This window comes from Echinops telfairi, unplaced genomic scaffold (genome assembly GCF_000313985.2).
Source record: "Echinops telfairi isolate 266 unplaced genomic scaffold, ASM31398v2 ScPeMD7_3;HRSCAF=10, whole genome shotgun sequence".
In the NCBI taxonomy this organism is placed as follows: domain Eukaryota; kingdom Metazoa; phylum Chordata; class Mammalia; order Afrosoricida; family Tenrecidae; genus Echinops; species Echinops telfairi.
In genome coordinates this window covers 25,911,189-25,925,216 of record NW_022103899.1, presented here as the reverse complement: position 1 = coordinate 25,925,216, position 14,028 = coordinate 25,911,189, and positions in this window count along the sequence as shown.

Below are 14,028 nucleotides of genomic sequence, written 5' to 3'. Positions count from 1 at the left end.
GGGCCATCAAGGGACGGCGTGTCTCATAGTGGGATACGTCATATTGTCCACTCTGTCCATTGGCTGTTCAGATGTCCTCCAGGCCTGGTGGGCCAGGATATGCTCCACTCTCTCTTCTTCCCCCTTCATTTGCTCCTGTGTACTCTGATCAGACATGCCCCTCTCCCCTACCTGCAGCTTCAGTGCCATCCTCTCAAGTAAATTCTTCTGGGGGGAAGGGCAGTTGTCTACATAGCTGGTATGCGGGACCAGGCCTCAGGCCCCAAGGTGGAATGGTTTTAGAAAAGGAAATAACCCCATTCCTATTGGTTCAACCTTTACAATAGACTCAGGACAGTAAAATGACTCCTCCAGTTTTTCTATCAAAACACCTGGATCGTTCCTTTCATAGAACTTATTCAGCTTTCTCATTTCTTGTGTATGCTTCCTCTTGCCCAACCAAAAAGTCCAACCAGAAAGACCAGGGGACGTAACTTTTGTGTTCACAGAAATTGCAGCTAGTGCAGCGCTTGGAAAGTAATCTCACCACGTAGCTGGCATTTGCTGAGTAACTTACTACTGTGTGTATTTTCCGTGTGTGAGCTCATTCAGGATTACTTTGAAGACAATTTGATGCCTAGTCATTGAGAAATGACTGGTTCTCTTAAAGACTGGGCTTCTGAAAGCCACCTAGGGACTCACTAGCGGCGACTGGTTCTTACTTGAGGCATAAAAATGGGCGATCTTGGAGAGAGAAAGAAGAACTGACTAAAGAGAAGGAGGGTGGTGGTTAAGAACAACAATTTTACCCGTCTTCCTCGGTTATTTTCTATATTTTCAATCACCTTACTATTGACTTCCCTCATTATAGCAATGACAGGCCTGGTGTAAAGTCTCTGGAAAGTTCCTTCCTTCTAGAGGCATTTCACTTGCTACCTATGCACTAGCATCTTTTTTCCAGCTTTGCCGAAGGATGTTGCTTAATGAGATGCCAACACTTACGTAACCGAGACCTAGGTCCTTAGCAGTAACTCAGTAAATACACTGAGGATTAATTTAAAGTGCCCACCCTGTGGGAACTGACTTTTCATTTAGCCAAATTTCAAATCAATATATTACATTTCTTTCTTAAAAATTCACATGGATTAAAAATCAACGGGCAAATTAAATGTTAGTGAACTCCTTCTTGGCATGTATTGATCTGCAAATATTGAGGTCTGTAATTGAACCAACTGAATTTATTGCCATGGAAAATTAATATGCCCAACTCTCCCCTACAACAGCATTTTAAACTTCTGAGTGGCTTAGAAATATGTACTCGTTAAGAAATTTCTGATTAATTAATATGTAAAGCCAGCAAGCAAATGTTCAGAGACCATTTCCCATTAATATCTTTGCCATTCCTGATATTTGGAGATGATGTAACTGTTTTTGTTTTGTTTTTAAACTTCGGGGACACAGTCTGAGCAAACAGCCTGGTCTCTCTGTTGGAGCCAGTCTGCCCAAGGGGCGTCCTGAAGTCCACAAACTGCATGTGCGCTGCTGTTCGCATCCAATCCTTTTCTACTTTTGTAGCTTCGATGCGACTTGGTGACTAAGACTATTATGCAAATGTATCCATAAAGAAAATGAAGATCATTATAATGTTCTGCAGTTTGACATTTATCAAACACGTAAACATGATGCATTGATAATTACTGGTGATTGGAAAAGGAATTCTGGTCAGGCAGTGGGTATTTGCTGGGTTGTGAACCACAAGGTGGGTGGTTGAAACCCACCGGCCACTCCTTAGGAGACAGATGAGGATTTCTGCTCCCATAAAGATTTACACCCTCAGAAATCCAGAGGGTTGGTTTTATTCTGTCCTATAGGGTCACTATGAGTTGGGATTGCCTCAATGGCAGTGAGTTTGGTTTGACTTGGTTATTGGAATGCAAAAGTTGAAAACAAAGAAGAATTAGTAGTTGAAAAATATGGCTTTGGTAATAGAAAAAATACCAGAGACCACATGATAAAGTTTTGTGAGACCAACAAGTATTCGTTGCAAATCTCTTTCTTTTTATCAACACGAACAACAATTGTACACATGGACCTCCTTGGATGTAATGCACAGGAATCAAATCGACCACCCCTGTGAAAAAAAGACCAAGGGAAAGCTATGGTCACCACAGGTGCAGACTGCAGAGCCCACCATCAATTGTTCCTAAGCAAGTTCAAACTGAAGTTGAAAAACATTAAAACAAGGCCACCAGAGCCAAAGTGTGATCTTGAATACATCCCATCTGAATTTAGAGACCATCGAAAGAACAGCCAAGGTCATGGCTTGGGGCATGCCCTCAAGGATGTCATACCTGAAGAAACTGAGAGATCATTAAAAATACAAGGAAGATAAAAAAGACAGAAGGGATTTTGAAACTTGCATAGAAATGCTAAAGTAAAAGGAAGAAATGATGAGATAAAAGAACCGAACAGGAGATTTCAAAGGGCAGCTCCAGAAGACAAGGTAAACTAGAATGAAATGTGCAAGGTCTTGGAACTAGAACACTGGAAGGGAAAACACTCAGCGTCTCTCAAGCTGAACCCTGAAGAAAACACTGAACCTCGAGTGGCAATATTGAAGGGAATAATGCACAAAATATGGAGCATACAGGAAGCATTAAAAGAAGTTGGAAGGAACACACAGTCCCTGGACCAAAGAGGAAGAGTTGACCCTCAGCCATCTCAGTGGGAAGCACATATGCTGACGAAGCAGTGGTTTCAAAGGAAGAAACCGGAGCTGCACTGAGGGCACTGGAGACAAGAAGGGCTTCAGAAATGGACGATCAATTGCACTGTTTCAACAAGCAGGTGTAATGCTTGTTGCAATCATTTGTTTATGACAAGAAACTTGGAAGATGATACCTGGCCAAGCAATTGGAAGTGATCTATTCTTTGTGTATATTCTGAAGAAAAATGATTCAACGAAGTGTGGAGATTATAAAGCAATATCATTAATGTCACATGCAAGCAAAATTCCGATGAAGATCATTGAAAAATGGTTACAGCTGTATGTCACCAGGGAGCTGCCAAAATTCAAGTGGGGTCCGAGGAGGCTATGGAATACAAATATTAAATATATCAGAGATTGCCAAGAGAATGACTAATGCTCTCTTATGAGAAGGCTAGCCAGAATACTCTTTAGAAGTGAGGGTGGTAGCACTTCCTCTTACGTACTTTGGGCAGTTTATTAGGAAAGGATAGTCCATGGAGGAAATAATGCTTAGTAAAATAGAGACCCTGCCCAAGGAGACAGGTGGACACAGCGGCTCCAACAATGGGCTCAAGCAGAGAGGGAGCAGGAGTGGCCAGGGTTTGGCTCGGTGGCACACAGGGTCGCTTTGAGTTGGAACTGGCTCGAGGACACCTCACTACACATACAGTCTGGGAAAGCGAGAAGGGGCTCAAAGGCTGGACGAAATGTGGTCAAAGCAGAGTTACTGCTGAATCTTGTTGACTTTAGGGATTAGAAGTGAGGCTTTCAGGGGGATCTGTATCGGAGCTGGGATTACAGGGGATCCACATCATATTTCACTCCCTTGACCTTTGTCCCTTTCTGTACCCTTTGCTGGTAGAGGCTAGTGAGGGGAAGATTTTCCTGTGGTCACAATTTCCCTTGTATTCTGAGTGCTACCACCAAAGATTAGCTTTGGACTGGTGGGGAATCGTTGACGCTCACGCGCTGTGTTCCCATCCTTGTAAAACTATAAATCTCTAAAGGAATGCTGGAATGCTGTTGCCTGATGTGCAAAGTCCTTCCATCATGACACTATCTTCACATGGGCATGTGTGTGTGTGTGTATGTGTGGATCACATGTATGGAGCCCTGGTGGCGCATTGGTTAAGTGTTTCACTGCTAAATGAAAGGTTGGCAGTTCCAATCCTCCCCAGTGGAAGAAATCCCTGGTGATCTGTGTGTCAAATGGACTGGATAACATCTAAAAATGTATCTGCATACATTAGACAGGCACATAAAGCTAGACTTATTAGGGGTGAGACCACTACTTTACATTTTCTCCTTTCACCCTAACTTGACGATATCTAAGGTGAACCCTATGAGTTCTGACAAATTTGTATCAACAGTGTTATTCTCGGGCACACATGTCCAGCTTTCTCCATGCTAAACCTCCCAATCTTCTGTGCAGCTCTTTCCATTTGCCCCCGCTGGAATACCTGCCGAAGGGAAGGGGGCATGGAAGTGGAAGAATCTCCTTTTCGGCTCTTCCTGCTGCTCATTCTCCAGCTCGGTGAGGCAGCTGCCCAAGGGATGGCTTTCCTGTCCAGGAGCACTTTTGTGGGGTCTCTGAAGATCCCCCTCTTTAGGATCGTTCCACTGCACCATCCTTTGGCTAAGCTTGATTTGGTTAGCAGCACTGTCGCTTTCACAGGGGCACAGGGCAGGGGCTCCACAGTTCCCTGGCTTCTGGAGTCCCCTTTTCACAAACTGCCCAATGAGGGCATCCCAGCACATGCCAAACTGACTACCAATGAGATGTCCATTCCTTTCCAACTGAGTATTAGGAATATTCGCCTTATCAAACGTTGGAAGTGAACTACTTCCACTCTATCTTCTCACGGGCCTCACTTTGGCCTTGTCTGGATGAAAGTTGGGTATTGGTTTGTGTCTTCCAAATTTCATGGACCCGCATGATTCCTCTGAGAGGAACCAGGTCCTCCTTTGACTGGAAGGTGGCTGGGACAAATGGAGCTGAACTTCAATTAGTTGTCTCTTCAAAGAAATTTTCCCTTAGCTACCTTCTCCCCACTGTCACCTTTTCTTAGGTGAGATATGATAGGCAGAAGGAGGACTTAGATAGTCAGACACAGATAGCTTGGAAACTTCACTTGAATGTGTGAGCCCTCCCTTAACAGCTATTTTTTTTAAACCCTCAATTCATAAACTGAAAAAGTTTCATTTAAATTCCTGTTAAAATCTTTGTATTGAAAAATAGTAAAAACCGGATTCTATAAGTTCACCCCTATGGAGCACTTATTATCTTAAGCATTGTTCTCTAGTCTTTTCCAAGCATATTTTGTATAGTGGTAAATTCACTGTTGTGACCTCCTTCCTTGCTTTATTTACTATTTTGTTGTAAGCACTTTTCCTATTTCTAACAGGTCATTTAATAATTTACTGTTATTAATTGAGCACAGGGTTGCTCGCAGTTGGTATCAACTTGAAGGCAGTGGGTTAGTTTGCAGATACTATATACTTGTCAATAATATAGCACCGAAGATCACGTGATCAAGTAACAGGCTCGATTAACTTGGCATCATGTGGATATGCTGCATTTTACTTACCGCTTTCCCTGTCATTTCATATTCTGAGTACTGTCATAATTATGCAAATATTTCCCATATTCGGAATCATTACAGTAAGCTACATTCCAACGAATAAAATTATCACAGTGCATTTTTACAGTAGTTTGAATGGAAATACTTCTGCTTCAAAACTTCATGTACAACATTCATATAAAGCACAGTAGAACAGTGGTGGGCACATTAAATATGATTACCATTGTTTACTCCTAATACTATGTTTTGAGCTATTTGAAGCTGTCCTGAGACATCAGAACATTAGGTTTAAGAATCAAAGGATCTTAAGGGATAGCCATATTTATATGAAGAAACTGGATCACACATTTTCCATAAGTATTGTTGCCCATGGAAAAAGCAAGCATCATAGAAAGCAAAGGTGGAATTAGTTCATTTTGTCTGTTTTCCTTCACTCTCTAGTGAGTTTTTCCTGGACTCTCCTAATGTCTCTGTACTACAGTAGTAAGCTGATATCCATTGAGAAGTTAAAGTTGAGGATCAGAAAATTCCGTTTTCTAGTTGATGATCTCATTACTACATAAATTTCCACCAGTTGTTTCTAGCTTAGCTACTATTTCTTTATGAGATTCATGAGAGAATATTTGGAAAACACACACATGCATAAAATCATGCCTCTCCCAAGAAACAATGTAGGAGTTTTTGCACATAACTCAGCTAGGCTTGCATCTACTCATTTATTATTGAGCACCTACTCTGCATATGGATGATCTGATAACATGAGCTATAAAATGTATCTACTTCCTATCGAGGCTTCTCCCCTGAAACTAAATGCTCTTTTTAAAATACAGCTTTGACCACTTCATGACCATGTTTAAAGTTCCTCAATGACACACTGCAGGTGAATTTCTAAAACCCGCCTGAAGATTGAAGTGCCATGCCATCAATACAACGGGAGGTGGAAGGGAACAACGGGGAGTAAAAGGATTCTAAGCGTCACATTCGGCTGGAGTAGGAGGGAGAGAAGGGAGTCTCGCAACAGGGAGACGCTATCATGCTGGAGAAACAGCAGCTCTCTTCCAAACAATGCAAACCAAGTCCTTGGTGAGGAATGATGAGAAGAAGTGGGAGAAAGAGAGAGCGACTTAATGAAGTAGCAGAATATTCTGAAACCCTGGAGGAGGGGATGAAAAGAAAAAGAAACCACGCATAAGGTGGAGTAAGGCGCACCTTAGTCCTCAAAGTCACACCCTTGCTTTCCAACCCTCTGCAGAGCTGTCGCGCAGATTTAGTCCATGCTGTGCGTCCTTGGATCTCTAGCCGGCTGCTTCCAGGAGCATTGACTGTGGATTGAAGCAAGACAAAGTCCCTGACAACTTCAACCTTTTCTCCATTTATCATGATGTGACCTGCTGGTCCAATTGGGAGGACTTTTGTTTTCTTTAGACTGAGTTGGAATCCATACTGAAGGCTCGGGTGCTTTGGCAGACCTGTTGTCGGGAAAGTCCAGTCCCTGGAGGAGGACATACATCGTGCCGGGCAAAGTAATGTGTCAGTGAAAAAGAGGCAGATCTTTGACAACATGGATTGACGTGGGACTGCAGCAAGGGACTGCAACCGAAGAACAATTGCGAGGGGGGCACAAAACTGGACAATCGTCTGTTGTCTTGTACAGATTATTGCTATGAATCAGAACTGACTCAATGGCACCTAACAACAGCAACAACATAAGATGGGAAGAATAAAATAGAGCATACCACTGATCACAGGATATGAGAGCAAATGACACTCTGTTAAAGGACAGAGTCCATCGTTACGTGGTGATTACAAGAGAGTAACTTAAGAATGAGGATGACAGTAAAGGAATGGGCAAAGCCATGCCAGTTGATTAAAGACAATGGCAATATTAATATCAAACAAGCTATAATTTAGGGTGAAAAGTGATAAATAAGAATCATATTCTAAAATGATTAAGGTACAATTTATTAAGAAGCTATAATACTTAAAATCCCATATGCACGAAACAACCTAGAAATTAAATAGATAAAGCAAAGTTTCTGGGAAAGCAAAGAGAACATAGTAAAAACTGTAATGTAAAATATCAATATATATCATTCAAAATTGGTCATATCTACTTTTATCTCTTCAGACTTGGAGCACAGTCAATTACCTAGAATTGCGTTATTCCCATGTCCAAATAGAGTTTAGAATTCTTCTACTTTAGTTCAATGAATGCATCCCATGCATTTATACAACACAGATCTGAAGGTTTTTCTCATACTTATTGATGAAAGGTCTATTCTCTCTGGAAGGCTTAAAGTTCTAAGAGAAAATACTCACAGAGTGTGTTAGTCTGTGTTGACTAGAGAAACAAATCCAGAAACACTAATATGTATGTAAGAGAGAGCTTTATGTCAAAGAGCAATTGTATATTGAGAAAACATCCCAGTTCAGTCCAGAGCAAGCCTAGAAGTCCAATATTAGCCAATATGTCCAATACTAGTCCATAAATTCCTCTTCAGATTCACACAGCACCCAAAATGATGTTGAATGCAGGAAGATCACAGGCTGGTGGGTATAAAGTCTTGTGGATCCAATGCCAGTGGAAGCATCTCAGTGCTGAAGCGAGTCTCCAAGTGGCTCGCCAGCAATCTCAGTATGACTCTTAAACAAGAAGGTGAAGCAGAGGGTGTGTGTGTCCCTCTCCCAGGGAGAAAGAAAAGTTCCCAGAATCTTCATGAGAAGGTGTGGCAGTTACATAATCTGGTGTCAAATTACAAAAGGATAGAGTTTAGCCTGTCAATCAGGTCGCAGCTTGATGACCTCATTTGGAAGTGCTATGGAGATAAATAGCTCGCAGGACACAGATTCACTCCCTGGGAGACATTCCTGTTGACAAACCACATGGAGCTATGCCAATGGCAGCCAGAACCTTGGAGCTGGAGGAGCCATGTGGAGACCTATGCCAGCACTGAGATTCTTCTACCGCCACTGGATCCACAAGACTTTCCACCCACTGGTCTGTGATCTTCCTGAACTCATGAGCGTCATTGCATGTGTTGTGTGAGTCTGAAGGGGAATTTACAGACTGATACTGGACATATGGGCTAATATCAGACTTATGGACTTGATCTGGGCTGGGATGTTTTCTTACTGTACAATTACTCTTTATATAAAACTCTGTCCTATACACATGAGTGTCTCTGGATTTGTTTCTCTAGTCAACCCAGACTAACACAGAAGGCCATGCCCACAAGGAGCATCATCAGACCATGACCTGATTGACAGGCTAGATGCTACCCCTACACTTATTTATCAAATTGACATGAAATTATAACTACCACTTAGGGGTACTAATTTGATTAATTAATCAAAGGGTTTTCAGGCTCCTATCCTGGATCTCACTGAATTTCTTCTCTTGAACCAACCCTGACCCTCCACTAGTTAAGCCACCAAACATGGGCCCTCCATGTCAAATTTTGGCTTTTAAGTTAAAAATAAAAGCTGAGATTCAAGAGTAAGATAGGAAGATGTTCTTTCCCCTTATTCTACATTTTAAAAGGATTTCTACAAGTCATGCAAAAGGTGTGTGGCTGTGTGAGTTGGAAGGACAGCTAGAGAGTTGAATGTTGAAGGTTCTCTAAGAAATTTGCCTGGGAAGCACTCCTGTTCTCATGCAGCAGAATTCTCAAAAGGGAACGATGGAATTAGATAAGTGTGAAAAATGGTGCACACAGAGCATAGGGCAGAGAGCATGTTTCCAGAATTTTCTCTGCATTTACGCGAATGAAATTTGTGTTAGTCAAATTTTGCTTCAGCCACAAATAACTCAACAATGTCAGTGGTTTACAGCAATGAACACATATTTCTTGTCCATGTAGTAAGGTGCATCTGACAAATGTATCTTTTCCTTATAGCCTCTGGGACTGATGGACCAGCCCCTGCCTAGAACAAATGTTCTCATGGCAGAGAACAAGAGCAAGAGAAGTCAGGCTGAAATACTACATGTAGAACCTCGGCTTAAAAGTGATAAATATCACGTCTGTTCACACTTCCTTAATCAAAGCATGTCATACCACCCAGCCTAAAGGCAATGAGGTAGGGATACACACATTTCTCCCACAGTTAGGAAAGGCAGGTCATATGACAATTCTGAGACTTACAATCCTATTATAGGAAGTTGAATGGCTTGGTTAGGGAAGATAAGTCCATCTTCAACAATGTGGGTCCAATAAATAGGACTGACTACGATGGCACGTTCAAACTGAGAGGCTTGGCATAAGAGAGCTTCTGAGTATCCCTCTGCTCCCAGAAGGTCAGACAGATGGCTGACTGTGGGCTTTTACACCTGAGCAGCAGACAAGGGTGATTCAGAAAGTGTCACCCTAATGCAAGATGGGGAGATGGAAGGGTACCCAAGCTGGAGAACCCCAATGAGTGATTGGTCACCTAGGCAGATAGCAGCACAGGGCAGAGGTTACTGCAGTCAGAGCCCCTCCCTTCCTGCCATTACTAGGCTCTACGCGAACTCCGAATTCCACGGCCAGGAGAAGGGGAGAAAGAGGAAGGGGAAGTCTGGACATGGAAATTGAAGCAACTGATTTTATCCAGGAATGACTTCATTAAGAATGATTCGATTAGACAGCACCTGATTTCAGTCATCAAAAAACACCTAGCATGTATGCTCATTGAAAATCTCATGCCTGCCACACCGTTTTTATATCCCTCATGCTACCTGGCAGGTAGTAGGTACTCAAGAAATGAAGGTTGATTTGAATAAAGGAATGAATAACATTTAAATAATTAAAATCTAAAAGGATTTTTTTTTTAAATAATTGGAGTTAGAGTCAATTGTTTATCTTTTTAGACTTTAAAGGATTTTCTTCCACGGGGCTGCTGGGCCACTTCAAACAGCTAACATTCAGGTCAGTAGTTGACCAAAGATTTGCTTTTACCTATTTAGTTTTTGTTTGAAAAAATAAACACTTACGTTTATCCAGCTGTGTGATGTGGTCATTTTGAAGGCAATGGATGTGATGGCGATGATGACCAGGCAGGAAATCTATTCTTCTGTGAGCTGATACTAAGTCTGCTGATACTGTCTGAGATGCGTTCTCAAGACCCCCGCCTTATTATTTGGGTCGGAGCCTTAGCATCTCAGAATCTATTTTATTCTCCTTGAAGAAATCCAGCATGAAATAAAATAGAAATGACAAAAGGATATTCCAGCAAACTCACACCAAAATCACTGATATTACGTGGAAACAGCGATTTGAATTTCCTAGTGATCAAGGGGAGCGCCATGTCATATGCTTCCTGGTTGCCCCACTCCCTTCATTTGTGGCGTGTCCCTCACGTTTTCCCGCGGCATTTTCTGTCTGCTTTCGTACGGATCAGTAGGACTTTGCTAAACCTAGACCTTCTGAACTTAAACCCTCTGGTTCTGAGTACCTGCTCCCACTTAGTGGGGTGAAATCTTCCTCTCTCTCTTAAAGGTATCTTGTTATAAACAGAAATGGTTAACTTTGATATATTTGAATTTACCCATTTAAAATTTTTGTCCCTTTTCTGTGCCCTGTTTGAGAAATATCTCCCATTCCGAGGGTGCAAAGATCTTCTCTTGTGTTTTGTGTGTGTGTGTGTGTGTGTGTGTGTGTGCGTGTGTGTGCGCGCTCTTGTGAAAGTCAGTTTGCAAACTCTTACTTTTTCCACCTGGCCCTATGGTCACCTTCTCCCCCTTCTTACTCTTGGGGCACAAGAAAGCTTGCTCTGTTCCACTTCCATGTTCTGTTCCTCAGGGCCTGGATGCACTCTAAATCGCCACCACCACCTCCAAATATTGAACTTCGCTGTGTGCAGAGAATTGCACAAGAAGTAGGGTTGGAATTTAAATTTTAGTTGTGTGAAAAAGGAGTCTTTGAGATAAATCCCAGCATCCTTAGCAACTCTCTTTCCTCACAGTTTGCTGAGCTTTTTTTAACGTGCCTTCCGAGTTTATTGTGGATCAGCATGCCTATTTCATCAGACTCCCACAACACCATGCTGCAGAAGAAGCAGACTGTGCAGACGGACACTCACTACAACCCAGTGAGACGCGGCCCCAGGCCGACGTTCGGCTGACTGCTCTTAAAGCTTCCTCACCACCACCAAAAGAAAGCCCAAACAAACGGATTTTTGTTACCTTTTCTTAAACCCTTTAAAAAACAAAAAACACAGTTTGTTATTTCATAAGATCTTATCTGATGAAGATTTTCTGTCAATGGCTGATAGCCTCACCTCCCGCATCCACAGTGTTAGATGTAAGCTCCCGCTAGCATTTCAACTAGGCATTTTGCACATAAGCTACATACAGCTCAGGGTTTGTTTTTTTTGTGTGTGTGTTTTTTATGGTGTGAGAGAAGATGTTATGAATACTACTCCCTGGGATGAATACTTACAGGAGAACGAAAATAAAGCGCAGCTCTTATGAAACTCTTCCAGCGCGTCATTTTGTTCCAACAGCTTGACCAAATATTTTTAGGAGCAAAAAGCCATTATTTAAGCATCATTTTCAAGCTGTTATAAGACCAATGAACAAATTTTATGCCTTATGCCAAGCTTCATTTTCTCTATAAACCGGGAAACTCAAGTAGGAGGGGCGATATAACCAGTGCTCGGGTCGAGAAGTCCTGCAAATCCAGGCGAGGCTGGGTGGAGGGTCGTTCCTCTCCCATTTCAGACGTTAGTGCCCAGGCCAGACAGCAGTTCCACAAATGGTATTTCAGTCCAAGTGTGCGAAATAGTCATACAAATGAAATATTATTACTTAAATTTGTTTTAAAATACCAACCCACAAAAATGAATGCCTTCTTCTTTCAACTACAAGATCCTGCTTTGGGATAAAGTTTGAGTCTTTGAGATCTAGGAATAAGAAACCTGATTCTCTTTGAGATTCAACATGCCAATGCTGTCCATTGATTACTTGGTTAGTACGCACGGAATACTCAGTTTGTGCCAGAAACCACGCTAGCTGTTGATACAGGTGAATGAAGAAGACCGCCCCTTGAGGATTTTATAGTGGGGCGGAGCAGCTAAGTCAATTGGCTCTGTCATACAGAGTAAATGCTATAAAGCTAGAGCAACCACAAGGTCCCAGCACCATCACCATTCCCGGTAGGACATACCGACAAGACGACTGATGGACGAGTTGGAGTTCGCCAATGAAGGTGATGGCAAAGCAACAAAAGGAGGAGCATGGACAGAACCAGGAACCTGTCTGAGATTTTAAATAATTATGAGGAGAGGTCTTGGTGGGAGGTGGCAGGAGGGATGCTAGAACGTTAGCTGAAGGTGGCTGCATGGCTATATTTAGGCCTAAAGGGTCGAACTTAGGAAAAGAAAGAGCAGAGTGTGCCAAATGCGCCGGGGAAGAAATGGAGAAGAGGGCAGAGAAACGTTATCGGCTTTGACAGCACCGGCATTGGTGGGGGTTACCGCAAGACCATGCTGGGGCAGCACCAGGTAAGGAACACGGCACAACATGGTGCGAGCTGAGAGGGTGTAGAGGTAGCTGGGTAGTTCTGATCCGAGGACAAGGAATCAAAGGAAGCTTCATTTGGTTGTTGTGATATGGGAAATTTTCCCTCAGTTTGTTGCCCATTAACTAACACCTATTGATGATTCTTACCTGAATTGATTATGTATTGCCATATGGTAATGTTCTGAATTCATGATTCTTTTTCAATTTATTAAATACTTTTACAATATAATGAATAATTGTCCCTTCTCCCTCATTTGTATAGTTATTTATATATTCCTACTGTCCCAGGATGTTATTTATTTCAAGGTTTATAATATTTTACTACGTTGTAGTTTTTTTGTTGCTGTAGTTTTTAAGAGAGTTGAACGCTTTTATAGGCTCAGAAAGAACAGACGAGGGAGAGATAGGAAAGAGATGTAGGAGAGCGTGCGGGATTGATGTAGCCAAGCAGTGAACCCCTTTTATTCTTCCAATCTCTGGTCAACTCTTACTAGGCTCGGGGCTGGGGATTCAGAGGAGTAAACTAGAGGCACAGCCCAGGGAAGTTCATTGTGGGGTGGGAGGACTCAGGAGGGTGTAGAAAATGAGGAGAAGGACAGAATGATTTGCTAATGTGATTTGTAAGTGCTGTAGATATGAGAACAGAGCTATAGGTGGTGGTGAGAGGAGAATGACTTATTCTGGTGGGTTGCAAAGAAATATACTTTAAATTGGATCTCAGCAGATTAATTGAATTGTGGGGTAAGGGACAAGGCAAGGATAATAAAGTAGGGAAAAGATACCAGCCAGAGAGATACCTGTGGACATAGCTGGTGAATTCCCCCCGGGCATTTGAGGAAATAAAAGCTCAGTGAGAGAGAAAATAGGTGTCACGGATGACAAGGATCTGTTGCTAGTGACTTCTGCTTGAGGCTGCATTTGAAGATTGAGGGTCTTTTTGGACATTTTGGTTCAAGCAGACATCCTCCCCATCTTATCACCACCACCATCCCTACCACCACCCCTACTACCACCACCACCCCTACTACTACCATCACCACCATCACCACTCCTAATACCACCACCATCCCTACCACCACCCCTACTACCACCACCACCCCTACTACTACCATCACCACTCCTAACACCACCACCATCCCTACCACCACCCCTACTACCACCATCACCACCATCACCACTCCTAATACCACCATCACCATGAGTCAAAGAATGAGGTGTTA